Below are 13,986 nucleotides of genomic sequence, written 5' to 3'. Positions count from 1 at the left end.
CAGCTGAAATAGCAACTTGTAAAAATATGTCCAAATATTTTGACATGACCTGATACACATTGGTAGGTTTAATGCAATGCGCAGTGTCGCAGCAAGGGGGCGCGACACATCCGTGAACGATATGGGGGCGTGGTTTGATGAAAGCGCAGGGACGAGCCCCAAAAAAGAATGGGCACCTGTGGGCGTGGTCTGTGTGGGGAAGGAGGCGGGGTTTGCCACTGGGAAAATCCGCTGCTTTCCCATTCCAATCGGCAAGGCGCAACATGGCGGACTAGGAGAGGCGGCACGACAGCGCCCGGATACAGCGAGTAAAACGCGGGATACAGGCACCCGGCGTTGTGGAGAGCACAAAAACGCATCCCGGTGGAAAAGAAGAGGAAGCAGGGCGAAAAACAGGACACTTTATGGCTTGTTTGGACATGTAATTTTGAGCTAGGTTCCGAGCGGGCCGCATACAGCACAACCTCGGCACTCGGGGTGAGGAGGAGTCCGGGGCCGGGACAGTGAGTGCTGGATACCAACTTCACAAACACATAATAGCGGTGTACAGTGTGAGAAAACGGGCGCTGAGGTGAGTTACATACGGGCTTCTGAAATATATTCACTTCTTAGCCTGCAGTTTAAAATTGTAAGGTGTAAAAATGTGCTCAGTGAAAGTGGAATAATAATAAAGCGCGCTGCTCAGGGAGGAAAGACTCAGCGTAGCTTTTAATGGAGGGCGGGGCCACTACACACACTCACATTCTACACTCACATTCTACACTCACACAGCACACACACTCTACACTCACACAGCACACACACACACTCACACAGCACACACACACTCACACAGCACACACACACTCACACAGCACACACACACACACACACACACACACACACACACATTCTACTCTCACGCAGCACTCACATTCTACAGTCACACAGCACACACTCTCACATTCTACACTCACACAGCACACACACTCTACACTCACACAGCTCACACACACACTCCCATTCTTCACTCACACACACACTCCCATTCTTCACTCACACACACACTCCCATTCTTCACTCACACACACTCACATTTTACACTCACATTCTACACTCACATTCAATTCGATTCAAGTTTATTTGTATAGCTCTTTTTACAGTAGACATTGTCTCAAAGCAGCTTTACAGAACATAAACATAGAGCAGAAGGTAAACATAATTAATGATAAAGGAAATAACGAATAATATAAGTAAAAGAATTGACAGAATAAAAAATTCTAGATTATTATTAGATATAAATAGTTCACAATCTGTTTGTATTTATCCCCCTATGAGCAAGTCTGAGGTGACTCAGGCAGCAGTGGCAAGGAAAAACTCCCTTAAATTGGTAAAGGAAGAAACCTTGAGAGGAACCGAACTCAAGGGGGACCCATCCTCATATGAGTGACACTGGGGGTGTGATTGTAATATACAGTCAGATAAATGTTGTATTGGTGTAAGGATCATGGACTTCGGATCTCCTTAGTATCATTAACTGGAGATGTCTCAGGATTCTTAGAGTCGGCCTCGGCTCAGTGGACGTCCAAAGGCTACGTCCCACAGAGGACGTTGGGAGCTGGTACAATAAATTCTACATTCTACACTCACACACACTCACATTCTACACTCACACACACTCACATTCTACACTCACACACACTCACATTCTACACTCACACACACTCACATTCTACACTCACACACACTCACATTCTACACTCACACACACTCACACACTACACACTCGCACACACACTCACACACTACACACTCGCAAACACACTCACACACTACTCACACACTACACACTCGCAAACACACTCACACACTACACACTCGCAAACACACTCACACACTACACACTCGCAAACACACTCACACACTACACACTCGCAAACACACTCACACACTACACACTCGCAAACACACTCACACACTACACACTCGCAAACACACTCACACACTACACACTCGCAAACACACTCACACACTACACACTCGCAAACACACTCACACACTACACACTCGCAAACACACTCACACACTACACACTCGCAAACACACTCACACACTACACACTCGCAAACACACTCACACACTCGCAAACACACTCACACACTCGCAAACACACTCGCAAACACACTCACACACTACACACTCGCAAACACACTCACACACTACACACTCGCAAACACACTCACATTCTACACACTCGCAAACACACTCACATTCTACACACACAGCACTCACACGTCTTACACTGGTCAGAAAAAAAACGTCAAAGGTTATAAGTTAATTTTTATTTGTCTGAGTGAAGTAAGTATTTCATCCTCAAGCAAAACATGACTTGGTCGAGAAACCCTTGTTGCAAGCACAGTGGTCAGACATTTCTTGTAGTTGGTAAACAGGTATTCACACATCTCAGGAGGGATTTTGATCCACTCCTCTTTAGAGATACTCTTCAAATCCTGAAGGTTTTAAGACTTTTGCTTGGCAACTCAAAGTTTCAGCTCCTTCCACAGTTTTCTATGTAATTAAGGTCTAGAGACTTGCTAGGCAACTCCAGGATCTTAATGTGCTTTTTCTTGAGCCACTCCTTTGTTGCTTTGGCTATATGTTCTCGGTCATTCTCACGCTGAAATACCCATCTTCGGTGTTCTGGCTGAGCCCAGGAGGTTCTCATACAAGATTCTATGGTACATGGCCTTGTTCATAGGTCCCCAAATGAGGTGAAGTATTCCTGTACCCTTAGAGAAACAGCCCCAAAGCAGAATGTTTTCACCTGCATGTTTCTCAGTGGGGATGGTGTTCTTGGCGTGTTCCTATTCATCAAGTCTCTGCCTCCAAACATGGTGAATCAAATTGATGCCAAAGAACTCAAATTTGGTCTCATCTGACCACATAACGGTTCCCAAGCCTTCTCTGAATCATTCAGGGTTTCATTGGTGAACTTCAGGGGTTCATTGGCAATTCTACACACTTCCATTCTGTGTGCTCACATCTTACACAGATTCTACACACACTTGAATTCTTCACACTCATTCTACACACTTACATTCTGCAGTCATTCTCCCCTCGTAACTCTGTTTTATTCTACACTGTAACATTAATAATCTACACTCTTGTTTTCAGGCATATTTTACTTTAATTGTAAATTATTACATTTAGAGGCTATACAATCTCTGCCTTACAATCATATGTTGAGTGGATTAAACCGTAACTGTTACTCAATTTTATTTTAAATTGAAGTTCTTCAATGTCCTGTTCAGTCACATTACCTTTTACTGTATTACACACATCACATGTTTTTCGTTCCAGTCACATTCTACCAGATCATGTTGTATGATGTCTTGGGATTAGTTTCAATAAAATAAATAAATATACAAAATTTCATATGTATTAAAGCCAAGATATAAGATTAAAATGGACCTGGAGAACTCTGTACCTTTTACTCTGACATACAGTGCAGACATGTATAAGTAAGGAACAATGACCGAATACAAAACATCCACATGCCCTATGATCCCAACTCTTCTTCTTCTCCGGTAACGTAATGGAATAATACACATTCCGAGTGTGTGTGTGTGTGTGTGTGAATCTCACATTAACTGTGAGTTAAAGCTGAGACATTTGTTTACTAGAGCTGGGTTAACGAATCCATATATTACTTGACTAAATTGCAGCGGGACTGTGTTCTATTTCTCTTATCTCACAGTACTTTGCCATAGCTGGAATTACAGAATGAAAAATTGTGCATTTTGTTTTGCTATGATTTAGTGCAAAAATTAGATAACGGATAAGAACCATTTCACAGTGCTAGTTTGGAAGCAGGATTAGTACTTCTTTTTACCTGGTGTTATGAGTCATGGTTAGCCCCAGCTGCAGTGCTCAGCGAGTACAGTGTGTAATGATGCATGTTTCAGAAATCAGTAAATGAAGAGTATCAAAACTGCTCGGTAGCGTCAGCCTGCAAAACAGTAAGAACCACGGAATTGCACACTATAGTGAGGAGGAAATAAATACCTGACTCTGAAATATTAGCAGGAGTCAGATAAGTGGTACAATTCCTGTTGTGGAGCATCAATAAAACAGGCTTGTACTTGTGATCACTTACTTACTTACTTGTGGTCAAGACTGAAGTTAAGTATCAGAAAACGTACAGCTTTACCTCTTACTGCCACAGTGCCTCATCAAATCTTACCATATCAACACTTATACATGGTGTTTAATCTGCTCTTGTGACTTGAATAAAGCGCTTACTGAGCAGTGGGTTTAACTTACAAGTGCGGCATACAGCAGAGAATCTCACCTTCCCAACTCTACACAACATGCTCCTGTGTAAACAGTGTTTTTAAGTGAATGTTAATTATTTCTAAATCATCTCGCACCTTAACATGTGTGCATATTGTAGTCACAGCTGAATGATCATACATTTATAAGGAAATCTAAAAGCAAGGAAAATCTCCTGTTTTTTTTTCCTTATTTAGTTTTACGGTGCACGCTTATGCACTGTTCTACACCATGGTGTAGTTTAAACAGTGTAAGTGTGAAAAATCCAACACATCAAGTACACGGATGATGCACTCACACTTCATGCAATCAAGCACTTGATGAAAAAAGGGGCAGGGCTAGAAAGCACTGATGCTGGATGAGAAGAAATTTTCAAGTCAGCCGACGACCCTAATGTATGCTCTTAGAAATTAGGAAAAAAGTCTCCAACCTGTTGGAAAATGTGCAGGATGAGATATTTCATGCATCACACACAAATCTCGTAACCCTCTCTGCTACAAGGACACTGTATCATGACTGACCCTGCACTGTGACTCCAGCGTCTTGAATTCTCAGAAATTATGAATACGTCAAGTCACTTTTATTGTCACATCACCACAGCACATGTGCCTTGGTGAGCGAAATTCTTAGGAGCAAACTTCAGAAATGGCAGAACAGTTGTACAGATAAAGATACAGATAGAGTTGCCATGTGAAAAGGTGCAGTTTGCTCATACATTTAGTCAGTACCATATGTATGTACAAAATGTACAGTTAACAAACAGATAATGAAATCAAAGTGTACATTTGCAATATGCTCATACATAGTCAGTACACACAGTGTACTATTGGGCATCCTTACAGTAGCACTACACATTATATGCAATATGTACTTCTATATGTATATGTGTAAATATATTATATATAAAATATATAGCATATGCAGATCAGGTTTAGCATTTCTCCTTAATGGGATGGTGTTAGGTTTCTTTTTATAACTGCAACATTCTCATTGGGCAAGTCGTGGCCTAATGGTTAGAGAATCTGACTCGTAATCCTACGGTTGTGGGTTTGAGTCTCGGGTCGGCAAGGCACCGAACCCCGCAACTGCTCCCCGGGCGCCGCTGCATAAATGGCTACACACTGCTGTGTGTGTGTGTTCACTGCTGTGTGTGTGCACTTTGGATGGGTCAAATGCAGAGAACAAATTCTGAGTATGGCTCACCATACTTAGCCGTATGTCACGTAGGGCTGTGTATTGGCAAGAATCTGGCAATACGATACGTATCGCGATACGGGGTTGCGATACATTGCAATATTGTAAGCAAGGCTATATATTGGGATATTTCTTATTTTAATTATAGGATAAAGTTTTAGGGAAGCTGTCAGGAACACCACCATATGCAAACCTTAGCAAAAAAAAATTTCTTATTTAAACAGAACACAATGGGAACTGCATTTGCATTAATTAGCCCCTGTAACATTCAATATGATTGAACCACTTTATGTGCAGTATGAGTAAAGGGGGAAAATAAAGTGCTTGCAGGATTTCTTAAATGTATTAAATGTGTTAAATGTATTAGATGTTAGCTGATATAAACAAACCATATATATTTTTAGACCCTGCCTTTAAAGCTTCACAGTTTCAGTTTACAATTGTAGCATGCAATGTCCTAACATTTTGATCTGAACAAAAGAATTATATCTGCTTTAATATCAATGAAAAAATAAAGTGCTTGCAGGATTCCTAAAGAAAACAAAACAAATATAAACAATAAAATATTTACAGATGTTGAACATTTTCAGAACCTTTAAACTTGGATTTTACAGGTTTCTTTGATTTGTATTTATATTTGACTTTTTATTTAATGTCAAGGTTTTTCTGAAGAAAGATATGCTGGTCAATATGCTCAGATGTCAGGGCACTTCTATGCGCATCTTCATATATATAGCGGACTATTTTAACGTTAACATTAGTAGCGCGCCGTTATGCTAGTACTTTGTAACGAGTGGAGTGGTGCTACCACTTTAAGAGCAATGTGCCGTTGCTTTATTACTGTTATACTATGCGCAAAAGTGTGCACTCTTCAGTTATAACACCACGTGTGTGGAAGTCTGATGCTGCAAACGATATTCTCTTTTATTTTCATTTTCTCATACTAATGAGTATTTTTTTTGTTTTAGTAACATGTTATTACGGAGGTTTTTCCTGTGTACGGAGGAATAAACCCTTGTGTGTAAAACGTATGTGAGTTCATCCTTTAATTTCGTGGGGGAGGAGCTATCCTAAATCTCCATTAACGTGCTACTTCCTGTCACTGTTAAGTTGAGATAAGAAGACTGCAATCTAGCGGTTGGGATATAAACGGAACAAAATGAAACTGCCATGAATCTTTTTATTATTATTATTATTATTATTGTTATTATTTAATAAATATCGATATTTTGTTTTTGAGAATCGATACAATATCGGCAAACAAAATATCGCAATACTCGTGTGTATCGATATTTTCTTACACCCCTAATGTCACGTCACTTTTTTTCACATCACTTTCTCTCTTTATTGTCCAAGCTATAGTGTAACGCCAATTGTATAACAGCATCCCAGTGAACAATGGGATTTTCAACAGAGGTACCAAATGAAAGGGCCCTGTTTTGTGAACAACTCAATCAGGTCTGTACGGAGGATCAGAGAATAAACAAACCAAAAGCCTTGATTCAAACACCCTGTCTGCTCATTTGTCCCTCTCTACTGTTAGTGTAGCTGTTGTCTGTGTGTATTGCCGTTTTATGCTAGTTGTCAATTTATTTATTTATTTATTTTTTAACAAAACTTTCATGTCACTTTGATACATTGTGGCTTGAATCCACAAGCTTGTCTTTGGGACAATCTATGCATTTTATATAGAAGAATATGAACCAAACTGTATATATGTAAAGCTGTCATGTGGGCCTGAGACTTCCTTTAGGATACAGTGCGAATGCTGTTGCACTGGTACGCTCCTACACAACTCGTACTCGAGTCCATGCTTGTTCAGAAAGTTAAATAACGTGCAAATATTTCAGCCGATAATGTCGTCATTCGTTTCTGTAGCACACGTGTAGCATAAGAGGCAGGGGAGCGTTGGGGGATAGAGAAGAGTCAGATAAACACAAATGCACTGGGATCAATATAATCAGGCAAGTCTGAAATCAGATCAACGCTGCAGTGTTGCCGCAGAACTCAGCACAAAGCATCGAATGTGAAAACCCCCTGAAACATCAGGGTCAGGCGCACAAATGAGATCAGAGAATGCGGAACATCCAGTGTTTGTCATTTCTGTTATCATGACATCATAAATATTTTCTTGTTCAGATGTTCAAATACTTAATTATTGCTGATTAACAGATTAACAATGGTCTCAGTCCTAATGCCTTTTCATTAGAGGAACTAAGCCCTATTTAAAGGTTTGTCTTTGCCTGGAAGAACAAAGACAACAAACCAACATTCGAGGTGAAAGAATTTAAGCAGGATTATTTCTTTTTTTTCCCTTACACTTTAAAAGGCAGTTGATTTTAAAGGTGCTGTAACTTTAAAAGGTTATAGTGTTGAACAACAAGGAATATTAGCACACTGGAAGTCAGTTCAGCTCTTTTCCTTCAGGATAAAACGTGGCCTATTTTCTCTTCAAGCAATATGTAAAAATGGCTTTTTTTTAATCCCAGAGCTCTTGTCCGTTGTTCGTATTCTGCTTTAACGGCGCAGATGTGATTTAACGCAGGAGGCGAGCCAAAATAATGAAATGTAGGTCTTTCTGAATGTGCTTTGTATGTGATTGTGCCTGCTGGATCATGTCTCCAGCTTGTCTCTCTCATGAGGCTTTCGCTGTGTTCTGTTTTTAAATTCGCCGAGCTGCGCTGGAGCACACCGAGCAATTAACCTTCCAACGTGCCATTTCCCTAAAGTGACAGGGTTGTCTCAAAAAATTAGAGCACCACAAAAAGACGGGACCGATTTCCACTCTCGATTTGCTCTCTCGATTTGTTTCCTTAAATCTTGCATAAGCCCGAGTCCATGGCTCGACTGCTCTTAAACCGAACACAGCCTTTGTTTTCCTGATAGTAAATGGTTGATAGGCTTCTTGATTGCTCTGGTCTGGTCTTCTCTCCATCGCCTTCCGCTACCGCTCGATCGGCTCTTCATGTCTGCGCACGCCTTCCCCGGGGGTTACCAAACACGCACGGTGCAGTCTGGCATCTGGAGAAAACACCCTGTTCTGTCCTGGAGGGCGTTCTCCAACTTTGTGTGTGTGTGGTGGACTCTCAGCAGACATTGTACAATATAACTACAGGAGCTAAAATGTGACACCATTGTGTGTTGAGTTACATAGATACAACGATTGATATGAATTAGAAGGCTCACTTTTTATTTAAAATAATATAATTATATACAAATGAAAGAAAAGCTAAAATGCAGTGAGCAGGTTGTTTACAGTGTGTAACTAGGCAACAACGTTCACTACATTTCAGTGCCTCCAGGATTTGGAGTTTTCGGCAGAAATGAACTCAAAATCATTCAGACTCCATGAATCAGGGAAGCTTTCGGTTTTTCTAAATTACTGCAGGTTTTCTGCACATATGTGCCGAGACGTGTCACATGACCTCACAGCATGCATTCAGTCAAAGCTCTATTCCATTCACAAACATTTCAGACATGAGTCATAGCTGTCATAGAAAATAGTTACGTGTCACTTCACTGCTAGTTGTTTTTAAAAATTTGTCCTGCGCTTCTGTAAAAAGAAAAACAAAAGAGAGGGAAAAAAAGCTGCATCAAAATCAAGCAGTTTTGGTTGCAAAAAATGAAAATCCTTGAGACGCATATTTCCCAGTACCATATTCATTTACATATCTACTTTTTTATCTAGTTTTCTGTTTTACCAAAGAGCAAATTCTTTTAGTGTATAGTAGGTGAATCAATATCAATAGGTCAGTTTGGCAGCAGCCTAAATGCATGACAGAGAGAGAACGAGAGACAGGCAGAGAGAGAACGAGAGACAGGCAGAGAGAGAACGAGAGACAGGCAGAGAGAGAACGAGAGACAGGCAGAGAGAGAACGAGAGACAGGCAGAGAGAGAACGAGAGACAGGCAGAGAGAGAACGAGAGACAGGCAGAGAGAGAACGAGAGACAGGCAGAGAGAGAACGAGAGACAGACAGAGAGAGAACGAGAGACAGACAGAGATAGACCGACTGATAGAGGGGAACAGACCGACAGGCAGAGAGAGACTGAGACAGACCAAGACCGACTGACTGACACACAGAGAGACATATAGAGGGACAGACCGACAGACAGTGAGAGAGACTGACTGACACAGAGAGACATATAGAGAGGGGCAGACCAACAGACAGAGAGAGCTTGCTCACACTGATAGGAAGTTCATGGGACACAAAGAACACGTTGTGTGACCAGTTTACAGTTAACATGCTGACAGTGTTAGTGTTTTACCTGGGGGTTTATTTCCAGGTCCTTCAGACTGAAATCTGAATACAGACACACACATTGGCGTTGTGTTACACACCTAATTCATACTGGGATATTTTTAGATGATGTTCTAACACTGAAATCATCGACTCTGAGCCTAAAGCTGCTATCCAGTGATCCAGTAAGGCTTTGGGTTGACCAGATACAAAGCTTCTTGTGGGTGAGGTTGTTGGGCAATTGTGATGCAACACACCCACACACCCAAACCCAGGGATGGGCAAAACCCTGCAGTGTAATCATATGAGGAGTGTGTTAGTTGTGTTGGTATGTCAGGTGTCCTTACACTGTGGAGCGTGTGTTTGCCTGTTCTGAGGCGTTTTTGTCCTAATGCCCATGTGTGGTGTAATTTTTGCTCTTTGTAGTTTGCTTTGTATAATTATGAATAATGTGAAAGGGTTACTCACTATCAGCTTCCCAGATCACGGTGTAGGCTTTTCTGAATCGTTTCCGCAGTTAAAATGCTTTGCGATGTTTAAACTTGTGACCTCGGCCCTTTCGCAGCAGACATGGACTTCCTGTAACTATCGTTGTCATATCTTTGGCATCTGGCTCACGACTGGGCCTTGTCTCACTTCCAAGGTTGGACTCAACTCCTATACATTCAGATCCTATTTTGTTTGGTGGTGTGTTTTTTTTTTTAAATCTATTTGTAAGGTTTGGTTTTTGTGTGTATTTGTGAAGGCCCTTCACTGAGTCATGGTGTGGTTTATTCAGCAGTCAACTGTAGATATTTCTGATATATTTTCAGTTGTGACAATAAAAAAATGAGTAATAAACATGTGCATACTAATAGGATGAAGGTCCTAACGTATGTCACTGCGCATTTGCTAATCTAACATGACTTCCACCCACATTTGGTCATTTGCCAGCTTATAAAATAGCACATGATGCAGCACATGTGGTTTTGGATGTTGAAGTGTTTTTATTTTTTAATACAAACAGCAGCAGGAAGCATAAAGCTTGGGCAAGACTGACAATGCAGAAGCGACTGAAATGATTACAAAAGAATTAGTAGTATTTAATATTTTACAAGTATCTGCACCACATTCTAGTGTGTCTTACAGAAGTACACTATAGTCTTGTTTAAAATACGTCCTCATGCTAGTTTACTAGGTCAGGGTTTCCCAAACTTTTCAGACCGCGACCCCCAATATTAGACTGCTGACGACCCATGACACCCCAACCCCCATTCCCCTCTCTGTGTTTTCCTCCAACAGCTTGTGAGGATTTGCAATTTGGTTACAGACTGACAGAGCTAAAACAAAAAGGTACACAATCTATAAGCCAGGCTATTTTATTAAGATTGGAACAACTAAGTTCATGTATAATTGTATTGTAAATGTATTCAGAAAAAACGCCTAATGTACACAGAGCAAAGCAGGTCCACTCTAGGTTCAATTTTGGAGATCGCCACCCGCAGAACATCTTCCACGTCTGTGTTTATTCTTAATGTAAGTCAGCGCGGAGAATGTCTTTTCGCATAAATACGTTGAGCCAAATTGAGTACATGAGTACATCCAACGCGGCTTTCGACAACTGTGGATATTCCAGCACGACAGAAACCCAGAACTCATCCAGTGTCTTGCCGTCAAATGTCGTCCTCAGGGTTCGATCGATTGAAAGTTTTATCAGCGCATCTTCCGTATCTGACGCCATATGATTTGTCGTGGTTACATTGAATGGTGGCCTTATCTCCCCCCCCCACCCCCCACCCCCAATAAACGACAATAAAACTATGACCTTGAAATTGTCATGTCTGACATTCTGGGTTTTGGAATAGATGAACAGAGTGTACAGTCTATTAAATTTAACAGTTTAGTAAATAAATCTTACTTAATAATACAATATGAGTAGCGGTTGGCCACCGTAAATTTGTCCCAGCAGCTCTCTCAAGGGAAAAAAGGAGATCTGGCGTAGAGTAAAATAGTTCTAGAGACACAGCAGAAAGTGATGGGATTTGGAACAAGCTCCTTGAAACATTAAGTTTATTCGTAGCTCCACGATACAGCCGAAAACATGATTTCCTCTGGACATCTAACCATCACACTCATTTGTGGCTCTTCCACAGACTGTTGCCCCAAAGTCGGAAGCACACATTTGAATTGAACTTGTCTTTGTGTGCTGTACTATTAAGATTTCTCTTCAGTGGAACTAAAGAACCCAAACACATTGCAGCATGACCATACCCCTGTGCACAAAGCGAGCTCCATGAAGACCGCAGAGCGAGAACCGCAGAGAGTGAAGAGTGAGCTTCAAGTGGAGTGCGAGCTCCATGAACACTCAGCTCCATGAACACTGAAGAGCGAGCGCCGTGAGGAGCGAGAACTGGAACACTGACTGCACCCCAGACCTCCTCATCTAGTGGAAAGCCTTCCCAGAAGTGTGGAGTTTATTATGAGATAATGGAGAACTACATCTGGAATAGGATCTTCAGGCACGTGTGTGTTATTAGCCAGGTTTCCATCTGACACAATAAATGTACCTTTTACAATATCTCACTAGATCCTATTTACTTTAGGTTCTGACTCGTCTAAACACCATCAGAGGACTTCCTGATATTCATGTGCTGTTATTTCTATACACTTTGGATGTACAATGACGCAGCAAACTCCGTCTAACCGTCACCACCACCTCAGCCGTCTCCTCAAACACAATATCACTACTTCAGGATGCAGTAACTTGACCTTTTCTGTCGTCACTTGGCATGCGTCCTCATTCAATTACTAATAAACTGATTTACCGGAGTCACGCAACACATTTTTGAGCAGCAGAACAAGACCGCTGAATTGAAATCGGAGTCAGTTTCACGTCTGCAGCGGCGCATGACGATACTTTTCCCTTACCTCAGACTGTTTGTGACTTGTCTGTGCTCGTGATATTTCTTATGAGCCTCTGTGTATTTTTTCCAACCAGATAATACAGAAATGAGAAATAACAGCTCTGCATCTAATTTCCTGTATCGTCACTGAACTCTGTGTAGACGCAATTATTTAGCAGAAGAAAGGAAACCTGTCGTACGTCTCTTGCAGAATACTCTTCGGTTGATGGCCAATCATGATAACTCGTGATAAGGAGAAGTTGGTTACACAGAAAATGCTGCGAATGTTGATGCGTACGGATTGTTGGAGTATGTATTTAATGTGTGAAGCCCACACCTGTTTAAATCCAGACAGGTTGCTAATTGACTCTGAATAGCTGTAATGTGTATTGTGTCGATCTACAATGCACAATGCAGCAGAGGAAAAGCAGCCGTCCTGTGACTGCTAGCTGATTTCACCCTGATTAGCTTTGGCTCCAGGCAGAGGATGGGAAGTGTGTGTGTGTGTGTGTGTGTGTGTGTGTGTGTGTGTGTGTGTGTGTGTGTGTGTGTGTGTGTGTGAGAGAGAGTGAGATGCAGTGTTGAGTCAGTAACTCAGTGCAGTGTTAAGTCAGTAAGTCAATTGATTCTACTGCAAACAACTGCTAGCATTTATTCTGAGTTGGGTTTTTTTTTGTTTTTTTTAATAAGGTTCAGTATCTACAGCCAAAATGAGGCAGGATTATATATTTTTTTTAGATTTTTTTTTTCTTGAATGTTTTATAGGCCAGTACGGCCAGGTGCTTTAACGAGAAGCTTCGAATCGCACTTTCAGAGAGCTGCATCTTCATACTGTCCTTCACTCAGGAAACCCAGGACTTGGAAAAAGTTTGTTTGCTGATGTGCGAATTGGAGAGACTTCGTTCTTGGTGCCCTGCAGCGTCAGTCTGAATTCCTAGCATCATGTCTTTAAATGGTATTTAATTTATTCGTGAAATCTAAAACTGTAAAACAATGCATGAGTGAGATCAGTGAGTATACTATAAGTTATATATTAACACGGATCGAAAAGTTTTGCTTGAGTGATTTAGACAGATAGACGTGAGACTCCAACAAGTTTGCTGATGAGCTCCAGAAAGCCTGTGCTTGGTCAAGTGTGTGTTCTTGGTGACATTTGATGAAAAAAGTTTAGTGTGTTGTAATACAGTACGTTTTTGAGTGTAAAAATGTTTTAGTATAGCATTATAACATTTAGCGAAGGTTCTGGCAGCTGGAGAAGTCAGAGGTAGATGTTTAGATAGATTTAGCCAGAATGTACAGATTATTGTAGCTCACAGCACAGGAAGTGAGAACAAAAACTTCAGGGATTGTGGCTTTCAT

The 13,986-nt window shown here is 41.1% G+C and overlaps 1 protein-coding gene across 2 annotated transcripts in view; it reads left to right on the top strand.

Annotated features, from left to right (window-relative positions):
• Positions 1 to 228: 228 nt before the first annotated feature.
• The window catches only part of ptpra (protein tyrosine phosphatase receptor type A), a 38,933-nt gene continuing 25,175 nt past the window's right edge, over positions 229 to 13,986 (top strand). For both annotated transcript variants that reach the window (XM_047805597.1, XM_027179450.2), the window contains exon 1: positions 229 to 571. The gene's annotated coding sequence lies outside the window, so the exon portion shown is untranslated. The remainder of the gene's footprint in view (positions 572 to 13,986) is intronic.

The sequence above is a fragment of the Tachysurus fulvidraco genome, chromosome 21 (genome assembly GCF_022655615.1).
Source record: "Tachysurus fulvidraco isolate hzauxx_2018 chromosome 21, HZAU_PFXX_2.0, whole genome shotgun sequence".
NCBI classification, from domain to species: domain Eukaryota; kingdom Metazoa; phylum Chordata; class Actinopteri; order Siluriformes; family Bagridae; genus Tachysurus; species Tachysurus fulvidraco.
Note: the sequence above shows the minus strand (reverse complement) of the source record. Positions and strands in the feature narration are given on the sequence as shown.